The sequence below is a fragment of the Manacus vitellinus genome, unplaced genomic scaffold (genome assembly GCF_001715985.3).
Source record: "Manacus vitellinus isolate BGI_N305 unplaced genomic scaffold, ASM171598v3 scaffold_10_pilon, whole genome shotgun sequence".
Taxonomy (NCBI): Eukaryota; Metazoa; Chordata; class Aves; order Passeriformes; family Pipridae; genus Manacus; species Manacus vitellinus.
Window position 1 is genome coordinate 19,081,280 of NW_021938838.1, and position 14,894 is coordinate 19,096,173.

The window sequence follows — 14,894 nt, forward strand, 5'->3', positions numbered from 1 at the left end:
GCCCCATCCCAGGGGCAGAATCCAGCACTTCCCCCTGTTGAACTCCCCGTGGTTGGTGATTCCCAGCCCTCGGATCTGTCCAGGTCTCTGCAATTTCACCAAGAGATCCCAAAACTACATAGGCCACCCTGCCTGAAGCATATTCCCAGGCAGAAATCTGTTCTACAAACCAGACATATGGGTCGGTACAAAGCATGAGCATGTCCTTTCACACTACCTGAAGGTGTCCAAATCTGCTCCTGTTTTGTTCTCCTGGTGATTTAATTGTATTCAGTGGAGCTGTGCAGGATTTGGTTCTGTCAACACTAACAGTGGAGCTACACGCAATAAGTGTATTTTTTATTTTGACTTGCTTGATTTATTTACATATTATTATAGGGGGTTTCTTGCAGTGCTATATAAGAACTTTTAACACATAACTGTCTCTGAAGATCAGACATTTCATTGGAAATTTCCTACAGATGAAGTTTATAGATTAAGAGCATAAAGGCACAAAAGACTGGTAAGAATCTCAGCCTTAAAGCTAATATGTCTTACCAGATGGCAGCAATTTTAGACAGACTGTGAAATAAGTAGGAAGTTCACACTTCCTAATATGAACAGGGCATGAAAACATGCAGTTCAACAGAGGGTGTAATAACCAATGCAGAATAAAGGGGAAACTTTTCAGGACTAGAAAATATGGAGTGTAGATATCCATTGTGACATTGTACATTAAAATTATTTTCTTGAAGGCATAAATGCAATATTTATCCTGAATATTTTATTTTTATTTTGTGAGTTCTAACTGTTATGAAAGATGGTAATAACTATTTAGTAAAGTCCTATGTAAATCAGCATAGAATAGATGTATTCAGTTATATTTATGATTTTCCCATTGATGTTACATATATGTCAAAAGGGCTTTCCAAGACCTACATTGAATAGGAAGGGAAGGAAATCAGTACACTGTTTAAACAAAAAATGTAACAATGTTGTTTAGAGATAGGAAACCAGCTTTGAAATGTATTAGGAGTGCAACTGGATGTCATAGGCTGTAGGAGGAAGAAATCATTAGCTTGGGAAAAAAGCAGCACTGGCACAATAGCCATGAGCAGATGTTAATGAGGATATGCCAGTCAGCAAGGTGTGGGATAAGATTAGGAGGATCAATGTTAGTAATAAAATCCCACAAGAGTGTGTTGTCTTGTTAAAGGAAAAAGCTAATTTACAAGAGTTTGTTTCTGTTAATCAGGTAGGGGTATGTTTAGGAAAAGGAAATGTGGGGAAAATCAGGGTGATTTTGGAAAACAGGCTTGAGCACTAATGTCCTATTGTATCAGCAGTGATTTCCCCTTTGTGGTTACTAATTACTGTGAATGCTGTCCTGACAGCATGTGGAAGTGCAGGGAGAGCAGCAGGAGTGTTGCACTGATGTTTGGGCTGTGTCTGTGAGCTGGGGGGAGCAGGGATGGAAATGCAGGATTAGATGGAGCAGTGTGGTACAGTTTGTACAGTATGTCACAGCCCTCGTGGCTCCGAGCCTGACCCCTCTTGCTGCCTGGATGTTTGACAATGCAGGCATACATGTGGGCAAATAGGACTTCTAAAAATACATTTCACAAATCATCCAGTCCAGCTGTCGAGGGGGGGGGGGGAACAGTCCCTTTGTCCTGCAGCCCTGGACAACTAAAATCCCATTTGAGACAAATGAAATTTAGTTATTTGCTGCCCGACAGGAAAAGCTGCTGACTTGTGCTTTATAGGCCTCAACACACTGACCAACCATTGTGTCCAACCTGAGGCTTAAAACACGAGCTGGCCTCTTGCCCAGTGGCTTTGTAAACACCACCACATGGCAAAAGCAGTGTGTGGGCAGAGCCCCCAGCCTGCTGTTTGGAACAATTCCTGCCCGTTACCTCCACAGGGCCAGTCCCACTTAGGAAAGGATGAACATGACTGACTATATATGGCCACCTAAAAATAAAAATAGGGACGAGCACCTTTTCTTGTCAGACATATCAGAGATCCAGGTCACCTTAAAAAATCCTCGGCTGCAAACCATACTGGCTGTAGGGAAAATAAATAAATATATATTTATATATATGAACCTCTTAATCCTCCATGGATCCAGTTTTGATCAAACTGAATGGAGGCCATTGACTCCAACTGACATTGGATGTGTCCCATGACCTTCTGGTTTATATATTTAGACTCCCCATACTAATCTTCTCTTCTACAGGTCTGATGTCATCACCATTATTATAAGCAGAACTTGTCACTTGATTGACAGCAAATAACCTTTCCAAAAAGTAGCCAAGGAGTAAGAATGTTTTGTCAGGGTGACATATGATCATGGCTGCCTGCAGTCCATTTTTGTTTGCAGGCAGTGGAAGAATTTCAGATATTTATAAGGTCAGTGTCCCTAGTCCAGAGATGAAGGAGATGTGTTTGTTTTTTAATTGCTGTTCTGCTTAAAAAAACAACTTCCAGTTGGGCTGAAATGAAGGACTGGACTCATTGGACTGAAGTAAATGTTTTACCTGTTGCAACCACTGGCTGGGCCCAGGAATGGGGTGCTCTGACTGCACACACAAGGGGGTCACTGGCAGTTCGTATTTTTGCTTTAGGAAGTCAAATACTTAAATATATATATAATTTTTTTTTTACTGTCTGGTGATTCAGATGTCTGGGATCTCATTTTGCTTGTTTTCTTGAAAACTTTTCATGAAAGGGAATCAGCTTGCAAAACCACAAAAATGTACTCCTCAGCCAGCTGTGGTAAAATGGTTTACATGGCCATCTCAGTACTGGAGAAGTTTTGTAGTTAAAAAATTTATTCTGATGAGTAGTAAGTGATAATGAATTATTAGCAAGGCAAGAGCAGTTGGCTTAGAAGTGTTCAAGGTATGCATCAAATGTGGAGGTGCTGAGAGACAATATTTGTAAGACAAAAGAACTGTTGACATTTGGTCATAGTAGAACTTAGATTATTGTTTAAAACAGACATGCTGTAAATGTGGCAATGAGAACCAGACTGAATTTTTTTTTACTTAGAAAAGAGTATAGCATTTAAGTAGATACCACTGTAAGATTGTGACAAAGAGTAAAATGTAATTCTGTGTAGCTGACCCAGCTTATTAATAGCATACTGAGAACTTCTAATGTTATAGAGTCTAAATACTCTTTAAGAAGAAGTGAAACAAAATTTAGAATTAATTCTAGAACATTTATAAACAGGTATAGAAAAATAGTGTCCCTTCTACGAAGTGTTAGAAATTAGGGGCTGCCTGCCAAATGATGTTGTGCTTGTTTGACCTTGTCCAACTGATTGCATTAAGATGTTATATATGTTTCAGATAACAGAATTTGGCTTTTTTGGTGTCTCATATTGGACATGAAATTCTTATTTTAATTTATTTTAACTTACGTTTATATAAATACACCAAAAAATCATATATGTTTATAAATATATATAAATATTTAAAGAAGCCTAAATGATAGTTTTAAAGAATTTCCATGTGGTAGTTCCTGCAACACAGGATTGGTGCAGGGGGACTGGATAGCAACTGCTATTGCATTGCCTTAGTTTCTGTTAGGGCACTGTAACAAAGGCAACTAAATTTCAACTGCCTTAATGGTGCTGTCACCACCTTTTGCCTGTAAAGATTTTTTGTATTTTAGGAAACTGCCAAATAAGGAGTAATTTTGTAATGGAGGACATGGAATTACGAAAGTAGGTTGAACAGAGAAACATGTAAGTCAGTATCTCGTGGACAAAACTTTGCTGAATTACTTGGTAACACACAGAAAAGTGTAGTGGATAAAGCTGTGACCTCGTGCAGGCCTGACTAGTATTGAACTACCTTTCTCCTAGGGTTTCTTCATTGATTCCTGAAAAATACTCAGTCTTTCACTGTGTATCATATATCAGTATATGCCTGAGATTGAGACTGAAGTTACTGGCCTACAGGAAGGCAGGAATCCACAAGACATGAGACTGACAAAGCTTCCTTCAGAAATGACTCTTCTGTGCTCCTCCACACGGAGCCTTTGGAGTGTCCTGTGCAAAGCAGGCCAGGTCTCCTGGTGACATCATGAAATGTGAGATGCCTATGAGCTAGTCCTTGGCCATGCTGGAGCTTTGGCCACCTGTCTGTCCTATGCTTGGGAAGATATTCAGGATGTTGACAGGGAAGAGTGGCACTTATCTACTAAAGCTTGGCAGCCCAGGGTGGTGTGTTTTCCGAGGGACCGGAGCAGCTCCCAGTGCTTGGTTGGCTGAGCACCACTTTCCTCTGGCTCCAGCAGGAAAACCAGCATAGCTGAGCTCACTGGCTGGTTTCAGGTTCCTGATTTGTTTAGTCAGCTCCTGGTGCTTTCATACTTTCTGGGTAACTGCTGCCAAGAGTGTGTATGGTTTGCTTCCATTGTGGTCCACCCCCTGGGCTGGGTTCTCCTTGATACACCTGACATCAGGTTTGAGCAGCTCACTCTCTCATCACTAAAGCTGTTGATACACTGCCCAGTAATTTTTTGTTTGCTTGCTCTTTAAGCTTCCTCAGTGGAAATGGTGCACAACTGCCTGGGTTATTGGGTGCAAATATCCTGCACTGCTGGACACGTGCCAGGGATGCAGAAGCAGATCTCCCAGGGTTTATGGTTCACTCTACTGTTGGCTTTTTTACAGCCCAGAAATCCCTCAGTTGAAGATCAGGGGCTACCAGAGGTTATTTCTCTGGCATTCCACAGTATTTAGATCCTTCATCACCTTTCAGTGCCTGTGAGCAGTGAGTGGTGCTCTCTGTACCCTGTCTCAGTTTCTTGTTTCCAGAGGCACATGCAAACCTCTCTGCTGTCCTTTGGCCCCAAGGATCCTGATTCATCTCTCGGTGTAAATGTGGCTTTGCTGAGATCAATAACTGTGGCTCCAGCCCTTTGGCAGGACATCCAGTCAATGGCAGCATTGTAAAAGGAGGTAGGCAAAGCTCCCAAGTCTGTATCAGACTATGAGATCACGGTTCTCCCTGGTGGGAGAGGCAGGAAACAAACCCTCAGTCCCAGCAGAAGTGCACATGTGAATTGTGCAGCTCTGCTGTGAGTTGGATCTGTCAGCGTGGGACAGCTGAGGTTTGAGGGGAAGAAAGGTGTTCCCTCTGTGTGTGCACTGCTAAATAATACAGAGAAGCAGGTAAACAGAACCTACAGGTGCATCTTTTTTTTAGTTCAACCTGATGATCAAGATACTATAACTCAAATATGTGTATTTTGGATCCTTTTAGGCACACAACAGTAAGCCAACGGTTACTGAAAGATAAGGGAGTAGTAAAGTGATCTTAGGCCATATAAGCTGTTTTCTGTTGTTGGGTTTTGCATATGTTGGTTTTCTTTTGGAATTCCAAGAGTTACAGTGAGGAAATTATATGATACAGATCTTGCAAAGTTAAGCTTTCACAGTGGTCTTGAGTGTCAACACACTGTATGCACATCTCAGGGATGATTGTAATTCCAACCTGGAAGATGAGAAGGCAATAAATAGTAGGATGCTCTTGTTTCTTTTTAATGGGAAACTATTTCAGCCATGGTGATGGAGTTGGCAAATGTTTGGTTTAGCACAAAAGAAAAAGGAGAGTAAAAGAGATTGAAATGCATAGTCATGTAGGAAATAAAAACTCTAATCAGTAGATAATCATGAAAGTAGTGAAAAACTTCTCTTATTGTGTTCTTAAATTAAAATGTGCAACATGCACAGGTATCCCCCAATCTACTCAATATTTTTTCTAGGGAAGAAAGAATCTGTGGAGTTGTTGAGGTAACATGATTTGCTGTTTCCTGGAATAATTGCCCACAAACATGTGAGCTTGTCCCCTGTGTTAAAGTAACAAACTCTTGGCTGTGTATGGGTGGTGATCCCAGTGATGGATGGTTACAGAAATGTCAGATTTGGATATTAGACACAGTTGTCCCTAACAGCACTTGTGGTTTTCTCCTCCTGTGGATTACAAAACATACTGACAGTCTTCAGAGTTGCTAATTTAGGCCTTCTGATTGCAACTTCATGTTTTTCTTCATCTTACAGTTCTTGGAATGGTGGTTTCCTGAGAAAAACAAGCTCATAAGACTTTGGAACAGTCTCTCTCATGGTTTCTGTGTGTGCAGAATTGGCAGACCAGCACAGTACATAATAAGAACGAAGTTCAATCTGTAGTGGTTTTATAACCTATGTTTTTAAGAGTCTGTAATCATTTTTCTCAAAATATATAAACAGAAATCTTTGTAAAGCTCTTTCCTCTGGCTGTACCATGGTGTACATGTAATTTGGGGATTTTCAGCCACAAATACAGTAACAGTAACAAAATATATTTAAAGCCCATTAGCTTCAGTCGTGTTTTTTCTGAATGATTTTTAAAAAATCATGGTGCTGATCTTACATTGAGATCCATTTACACACAGCTCTCATTGAAGGCCCAGGACCTGCAGTTACTATGATTCCATTCTGTGTCTAATCACACTCCCATTTTACATAAAATAAAGGTAGGACTTCAAGGTCAGCAATTTAAGAATTAATAATAATATTTGTAAATATCTTCAAAATCCTATTCAATAGGAATTTGAAAACCTCAAAAATGCAAAGATCTGGAGAGTTTACCCTCTGCAAATTGGATGGCACCACGAAGGATGAGGTACAAAGTTGTGGCTGTGATTTAAGAACCTGCACTTATTTGCATTGTAGTAATTTGTGCCCTCTGACCATACCTTTTAAATTCAAGGAGTCTGATAATAGACACAAGCAAGAAAATACAGGCAGGTATTTCAAACAGCATGTGTAGAGAGAACAGTAACATGTAGCTCTTGTTGAAAATTCAGTCTGCAGAACTGGGATTTTAAGGAGAGATACTGGCAAAAGAATCAGGCTCATCTGATCTGCACAGGGGAAAATGTCAGCCTGAAGGGAAGCATCTTCTAGAACAAAATCTACATTTCCAGAGAACTTCCTTAAACTGAAACAAGCTGCAAGATGGGCTCGTTTCTTACAATGTAAACTTGGGTGAGATGTTCTTATTGTGCTTTCACTGATGCAAATTCGTTAAATAGCAATGATAATAAATCTTGAGAGATTACATGTATAACAGAATATCAAATGATTGTTTGTGGTTTTTTAAGACTCTGAGATGTGCTTGGCATGTAGCTGAACAATCATTAATCTTTGCTGACAGCCTGGTTTGTGTCCCTAGAACACCACATGGCATTGTCCACTTGGGGGGTATTTTTAGGCAGCTTTGTAGCAGATGCAGTGGCACATCCCTGCTTACTCCCGTGATGGGGTTACATTCCCAGCAGGAAACTAGTCCCAGAAATGACAGCAGTGCAAGGCACAAGGCTCAGAACTCTGCTTTAGTGGTCACCTGCCAAGAACTGCACGTGGGTAATACTTTAAAGCTGCCTTTGCCTCCCATTGGGGACTCGCCTTGTGTGTGAAATCTCCCACCCAGGGAATGTGCCAGGAGTTGGAATTAATATGCACATGATCAAAACAGTTACAGTCACCTCCTACTTGATACTGCAGATTCCTAATCCTCACACATGCACTATTCACTGCAGCCATGAGGAACATTAAGTGTATTTTAAGGAATATATTCCAAGAACTTAGTTGTGCTGCTTTGAAGATGAGCAGCAATCTTTGTGTTAAATTTAAATAGAGGAGATCAGGCCCTATGACTGCAAAAAAGTTATTTTTCTAGAAACTAAAGTAACTTAAATGTCTGTATTAAACCATTTCCATTGAGAAAAGTACTTTTATTCGGGAAAGATGTAGCATTTTATCTCAATATGGTGTTTTAAGACCTTTACTCTCTATTATGTAGTATATGTGCAAAATAAGTACTGTGTGTAATATGTATATAATTACACATAATTATAATAATTAATATTTAATGCTAACACAACAGATAATAAATATACCAATTACCTGAAAAAGTAATAGTTATGGGAACTGACATAATTCAATTAACATCAAAATGAATTTCCCATTGTTTTCAGCAGAATTTCCCTAACTGATGGCCTCCCCTTGGGAAAACAAGAGACCAGGAGGGCTGGATCACAGACCTGCAAACCAGGCTTGGGCAAGGAATTCCTCTGGGAACTTGGCAAGTGCTCTTACTGTGAATACAGGCAAAGAGGACACGTAATTTAACAACTTTGCTATCCCTCTATATGAAAAAAAGATCTAGTGCTTTTCCTGCTGGTTTGTGTTGCCCCTGTGACACCACTAATGCAGGTAGGGCAGAGTCAGCTTCCTGGCCATTGCAGCAGGAGCAGAATCATTGATTGTGCTTCCTGAATTTCTATTAATTTTCATATTGAAGTCAGCAATAGTAACTTTTAATAGTCAATGGGCCAGGCTGACAACTAGTAAATAGAGAGATCTGTATTGAAATTGTAAAACAAACATGGTATAAAAATCAGGAAGCCCCATTGCTTTTCTCCCAAACACCTTCCAGAGTAAAAACCTTATTTCAGCCTCTCTGCTTGTGAATTGCAAGAGGTGGAGTTTGTGTGTAATGTCTAAAAATACTTGTGAAGGAATTTACCTGAATTGTGTGATCAGTGCTGATTACACAAAGAAAGCCTTCTGCACACAGCTGGCCTGCCAGGACCCAGGAGGAGGAGTGGTGTGCCCAGTGTTCTGTTCAGGGGGGTGATTGCAGGCCACCATCCTGCAGGGAGCCATCCAGGCTGCCCTGGGAAGGAGCATTCCCACCCTCACTGCTTGGCACTGTGCTGAGCCATAGGATGGGGCTGAATGAAAAACTCCTGCTGTATGTTGGAGTTTTTTGGAAAAGAGAAGGATTTCTGCACAGACACTCTCTGGAGTGCAGGTGAGCACCCTGATGCTCCACAGTGTCACTGCAGCTTCTCAGCAGCTCTTGCTGAGCCTGCCTTGCTGCTGTTGGACTCACTGAGGTCTCAGCATTTCCTGTATTAATGTCTGTGCCACAATTGCTAATTGACCATGAAATTTTAGCCTCCAGTCACACATACATATCTGAAGTCATTTTGTTCTAGTGAAGTAAGTCTTCTTGACCACCATTAAAAGCTCTGACTTGTGTAGCAGGGGACATTACTGAAAATTCATGGTTGTTTGCTTGTTATTCAAAACAATACCCTTGCTTTCTGACATAACATAAGGGTAAATTGTAAATTTATTTCCTACACAGTGGTTAAAATCCATTGTGTAGAGAGGAGTTGTATCCCAGATGAATGTATTCCTATGCTGCCAAAACAGATTTAAATCTGGTAGCCAGTAATTGTTTCATCTAAAAAAAATAGCAGTCTTTGTTAGAAAAAAGGATATTTTAGAGACATTAAGACTTGGGAGCTTTAGCAAAACAACTGAAGAGGAGATACTTTTCTGTGCTAATAGAAGTGATATAATATCACAATTTGTAAATTCACAAAATGCATCTTCTAAAAATAGCTCTTACAAGAGCTATAGACCTCTCTCAAGTGTAGGATTCTGCTGTTGGATTGGCCTTCCTTGACCATATAAACAGCAGTACCCTTGCTCCTCTCCAAGGAAATCTGTGGTTTAACTACACATACATCTTAGCAGAGACCAGAGACCCAAGTGTGACAAATAGGAAATTGCTCTCATCTTACAGAGTTTGATTAAAGCTTTAGGCATAGAGCTTTTTAAATGACAAATGCTCAATGAAATAATATTATGTCTTTATACTCCAGAGCACTATTAATCTGAGGTTTCAGGACCTTAAGAAATGTTAATTAACTCATTACCATTGATGTAAAGTATTAGCGTTGCACTCATCTTGTGGGCTGGTAGCTGAAGCATGGAAATACTGGGTTCTTCAGGAAGAATGAGATTGGGGTTCCCTCCCATGTGTATTCCCTGTCAGGTATTTAAAGAGATGTTAACTGCTCATGCACTCGTGAACTCTGGATCTCCCATCAAGTTAGCCCAAAAGGAGCAGGAACAATTTTGGGAGAGACTGAACAACTGCAGTAGTACCCAAAGCAGGATGTTAATGCAGCCTGGATATTTGGGAGCCCAAATTTGATAGCTAAGAAGCCAGGCAGTGCTCTAAGGAGGAATGTTCAAGGATGTTCAAGGAAAGAACAGAGACACTGTTGGCTCTTCTGCAGAAAGGTGAAGGTTTGCATCCACTTAAATATATTTTTTTCAGAAAGCTGGGGCCAAAGCACCGCCCCGGGGGCGAACAGCAGAGCCGGGATGTTCCGAGTTCCTGCTCGGGACCGTCGGGCAGCTCCGGGGCAGGGGCAGGGCAGGTGTGGGGAAGGACAGGGCGGGGGAGGGAAGTACAAGGCAAGGTGTAGGGAGGGACAGGCAGTGTAGGGCAGGCCGGGCCGGACGGGCCCCGGGCCCTCCCGCAGGAGGGCCAATCCTCGGTGCGGGGCGCCACCTCCCGCGCGATCGGCAAAATAAGCAGCGGCCACCCAGTCGACATCGCAGCCCCCGGCCAGCCCGCACCCCGCAGCCCGCACCTCTGCACTCCCGCACCTCTCACTCCGCAGCCCGCACCTCTGCACTTCCCGCAAGCCCAACCTCTGGCACTTTCCCGCCCTCTGCACTCCCCGCATCCTGCACCTCTGCGTTCCCGCATCTGCACCTCTGGCGTTTCCCGCAGCCCGCACCTCTTTGCGTTCCTGCATGCCGCACCTCTTGCACTCCCGCATCCCGCACCTCTGCACTCCCGCAGCCCGCACCTCTGCATTCCCGCATCTCACACTCCCGCACCTCTGCATTCCCGCATCCCACACTCCCAGACCTCTGCATTCCCGCACTCCCGCATCCCGCACTCCCGCACCGCCTCGCAGTGGCCGATTCCCGTTGGCAGCTCCCGTTTCAGGCGCTGCTGGGCCGGGAACCGGCGGCCTGGGGCTCCAGCTCTGCTCCCAAGGCTCACACCCTCCTCCAGCCCCAGGCTGCTTCCAGGGCAAAGCCTGCCGAGACCGGGCAGGAATTTTTACAGATCCCCGCACCCATCCGCGGGGAGAGGGAAGGGTGTGCAACCTGCAGAATTTCTCTGCGCGAGTTTTAAAACCTGTGAAACCTGTGACACATAAAAACCCAGCGGTACTTTCTAGCCAAGACATGTTCACGTATCAGGAACGCAACCGACAGCTGCGCTCTTTGGTACAAAAGCTGCGGTGCAAGACCTGGGATGGGGCGTGTGGAGTCCCCCCAGTGACTGAGCAGGAACCCTCAGCCAGCCGCGCAGGGGGCACTTTCTCAGCGCTGCCACACTGAGGTGTCCTGCAGCAGTTTAGGACTGCCAGGTATCTGTAGAGTGGGTTCAAGGTGTGGATCTGCACAAGATCCATCAATATCCACATTTCCTAAAGCTGCATGTGCTGAAATTTTGTTTTATCTAATGAACCAAAGTTCATTAGACTTTGGACTATATGAACCACACGGTTACTAGAATCAAACAATTGCTGCATACAGGAATTAATTCCCATAGACAAGCAACACAGCACACAAAGAATTAGCAGTGGGAGCCTTAGCCAAAGTGAGCACCACCTGTGATTGCTGACCTGACCATCAAGAGAGACTTGAAAAGTATTTTGAAAAGGCAAGCCCGGGAACAAACATGACAGGGCAGGAAAAACACGGATATAATGGAGACACTGATTTTACAATACCTGGGCATTTTCCACACACATTCTACCTCATGGCCCAAAAGAAATGGTAAGTGCTCTATTCTGTTCTGTATAAGACCTGTATTACTTCTCCCCTTCAAGTTTGCTCCACTGTTGCAGATGCCAGGTACTCTGTTTTTTCCCCCTCAAATTGTTTAACTGATTTACTTAGCAAAGTTAAATCCAGAGCAATTTCTTCCTGTCTATCCTTAGCAAAAAGTTTGCTCTTTCTGTGCCACATCTCAAGAAGAATTTGTATGTGGCCAGTCTGAATAAAAAATTGACCTCTCCTTGCAAGCCATCCTGCTCTTAAAAACGTAGGACACTTAATTTACTAGAAACACTTAAAAATGTAGATGTAGGCAGTCAGCTCAGGTATTTCAGAGATGGTGCACTGACACAGTCACCTGCCCTCAAGTTGCTCTGGGCTTTTATCCCCCAAAGTGCTGCTCCAAGTGAACTCTAGTCCACCCAAACCCCCATAGTGACCTTGCACTCAGGTTTGTCCCCCTGCTAAACCCAAATCTGTGAAGCTCTGCAAATCTGGCCCCTCTTTTGTCTTTGAAACCTGGGACTGGATTTGACAGTCTGATCCCTTTTTTTATTATCAGTCCTCAGGGAAATCCATTCTACTAATTTCTTTGTGGCCACACAAGGGATTCGTTTCCTTAGTGGAAAATGAAAGCAGGATTCAAGACTGTAGTTTTGTTTGGATTCATATAATAAGTTAGTACAATGGATTTAAATGGAAGTGGAATTATATATGAAAATTTTTTATCATGCCACAAAATTTCAATTAGGGGAAATTAGCCACTTGGTTCTTTCTGATAAATTAATCATAGAGATTATCTATTAAATGTGCCACTTAACCTTTCTGGCATAAGTGCCTGAGGCAGTAGCATTCAGGCTCTCCACATTAATTTGGAAATATTAATTTCTTGGCAGCTGTCTTCCAAAATGGAATTTTCACTTGTCTTTTTCCTAAGTAGGTCATTGTGCAGCTGTTGTTAATGGAGGCTGGCATTTGTGAGATGAGAAATCCACCATTGTACCCCACTGCTCCCAGAATGGACCCCATCAATCACAGGATATCCTTCACTGAAATGCCCTTTCTCACCCCAAAGGGGGCTATCCCTCACTGTGACAGCCTTTGGCCTTTGGCACTGGGAATGTGCTTCGGGGGTTGTTGTGCAGGAGCTGAGGCACTGCTGTGTCCATCCTGCCTGCCCTCCCTTAGGGAAGGGTTTGCCTTGACTTCACGTTGTCTCTTCCATCTGCATTAGGGCTGCCTTAGAATTCTTCCTGAGGGGAACTGGTCTGACAGCTCTGAGCTGCCAAAGAAACAGCTGGTTCAACTGCTGACCCCCCAGGTCCAACTCTTCCTTCTCCCCTCTGCAGTGAATCAATTGTTCCTTTCTCTGGGACAAGGCCCCGCTGTCCCTGTAATGCTCAGCTGTCACACAGCTGATGGAGGGACAAGCAACTCCTGCAACAGCTACAAACCTTGTCCTGTGCTCTTTAAAAATGAGAATCAGGATATATTTCATCTGGCCTGGATATAGCTCATCTGTTGTAAAATTTGCATAGTCTGCTGCAGGAACAGTTTGAACTCTAGGACTCTGAGCATTCCAGGGAAAGAAGAGAGGAAGTAAGAAAGTGCTGCTACCAAGGAAGCAGTCCAAGGAAAGAAAACATGAATGGTAGATAACTTGTGTAATTTAAGGTTAATGAAATGAGAGAGAACATCTCAAAATCTTAGGATAAAGTGTTACAAAAGGAAGTAAATGCAATTGATGTTATATGAGCAGCAAGCACGTTAGTTATGGGTCACCAAATCAGTGTCCTAGAAAGCAGAATTGGTAGCAAGGCAGTGATGTTACAGTCACAGTTTGTCCCTACTGTGAACTAGAATCAATACATTATTGATCACCTTATTGATTACCCGAGCCCATACATTCTTGCACAGACACAATGAGAAGCATAAGAATGCTTATAGATTTGTGATCTGTCCTGATGACTTCAGGTAAATGTGAAGATCTTCAAGGTTTAGGATCTGGAGGATTTCGAGACAATTCAAACAGTGCAAGGACTATGATAAAATGAGACAGGGAAGGGGAATCAAAATCGAGACCTGTGTCTCAATTGTAGTTGAACTGGAGCTTGGACTGAGGTACAGCTGGGCAGCTGTGCTGCACAGGGCCATGGGATTCAAATGTTGTGTGACAAGGAAGAGAACAATTACAAGATTCACGAGTCACACGATCAGAGCAGTAAGAAGCTGCAGAGCTATAAAGTGGTTCTGTAGTTTGGAAAGAAAGTGGAAAAGTGAAGTGTCCTGGAAAGAGAAGTTTAGTAATGAATGAGGATTTAAGAAAGGAATCATTGAAGGGCCTCTCAGCAGGGCCATGAAATCCTGAATGTGAAGAGAGTAACAGCTCAGGTACCACCCAAGTTTTTCAGTGAAAGGCAGGAATTGCCAATTTTGAAATAATAAATGTGGAGAAGTTGAAGCAAAATTGAGGCATTATCACCATTTAAGAAAACACCAGGAACACTGGGAGGACCTGCAAGAGAGGTGAGTGTGAGTCTGTACACGTGGCAGAGCTGTGGCTTGAAGCTGAGCAGTGGGAAGAGGTGAAGGTGCTCTGAGAACGGTGATTACTGCTAATGACAGCAGAGAAACTCAGGGAAAAATGTGGGGAAGGGATCCCTGGTTTTGGTAGGGATGTGGTAAGATTTTAATGAAATCCATTTCCCCTGATTTGAGAAAAATCAGGTGAGTCAGGAGCATTTCATGGCTGACTATGAAATGCTGTCAGCAAGGTTAACATTTTAAAAAAGGATATTTGTTCTCTCTAACAGGAGATAATTTTTAAGCCAAAGAACTTCACATCCTGGGTTACAGGTCCTGACTATGAACACAAATCTAGGATTATTGAGGGTTTGATCCTAAAGGCCTTGAAAAGGAAGGAAAATGTGTAAAGCTGACATGTCAGTGTGCACAATGACCCAAACTTTTTCATAAAGGCTTACTGGGCACTTGTGTGCTCCTATATGGAATCAACTCCATAGGTCCACTTTTACTTGTCGTTTCATTTTCCTGCCTTCCCTGAAGGTGTGCAGGGAACCACATCCAGTGAGGAATGACCAGGTAGATTTGGGTGGCATGAGAGAAGGGGCTTTCTGTTCTAGAAATTGCCCAAACCTATGACCAGCCTAGCTGAGAGTGGCCTCCA

General features: G+C 42.8%; 1 long non-coding RNA gene across 2 annotated transcripts in view; it reads left to right on the plus strand.

Moving 5' to 3' along the window:
- The window catches only part of LOC108642033, an 11,355-nt gene extending 2,700 nt beyond the window's left edge, over positions 1-8,655 (plus strand). Inside the window, exons 2-3 of one of the 2 annotated variants that reach the window (XR_001922420.1) lie at positions 6,059-7,027; positions 8,020-8,655. This is a non-coding gene — a long non-coding RNA (uncharacterized LOC108642033). The remainder of the gene's footprint in view (positions 1-6,058; positions 7,028-8,019) is intronic. The other variant, XR_001922419.1, reaches the window with a different exon arrangement.
- The last annotated feature ends 6,239 nt before the right edge of the window (positions 8,656-14,894 follow it).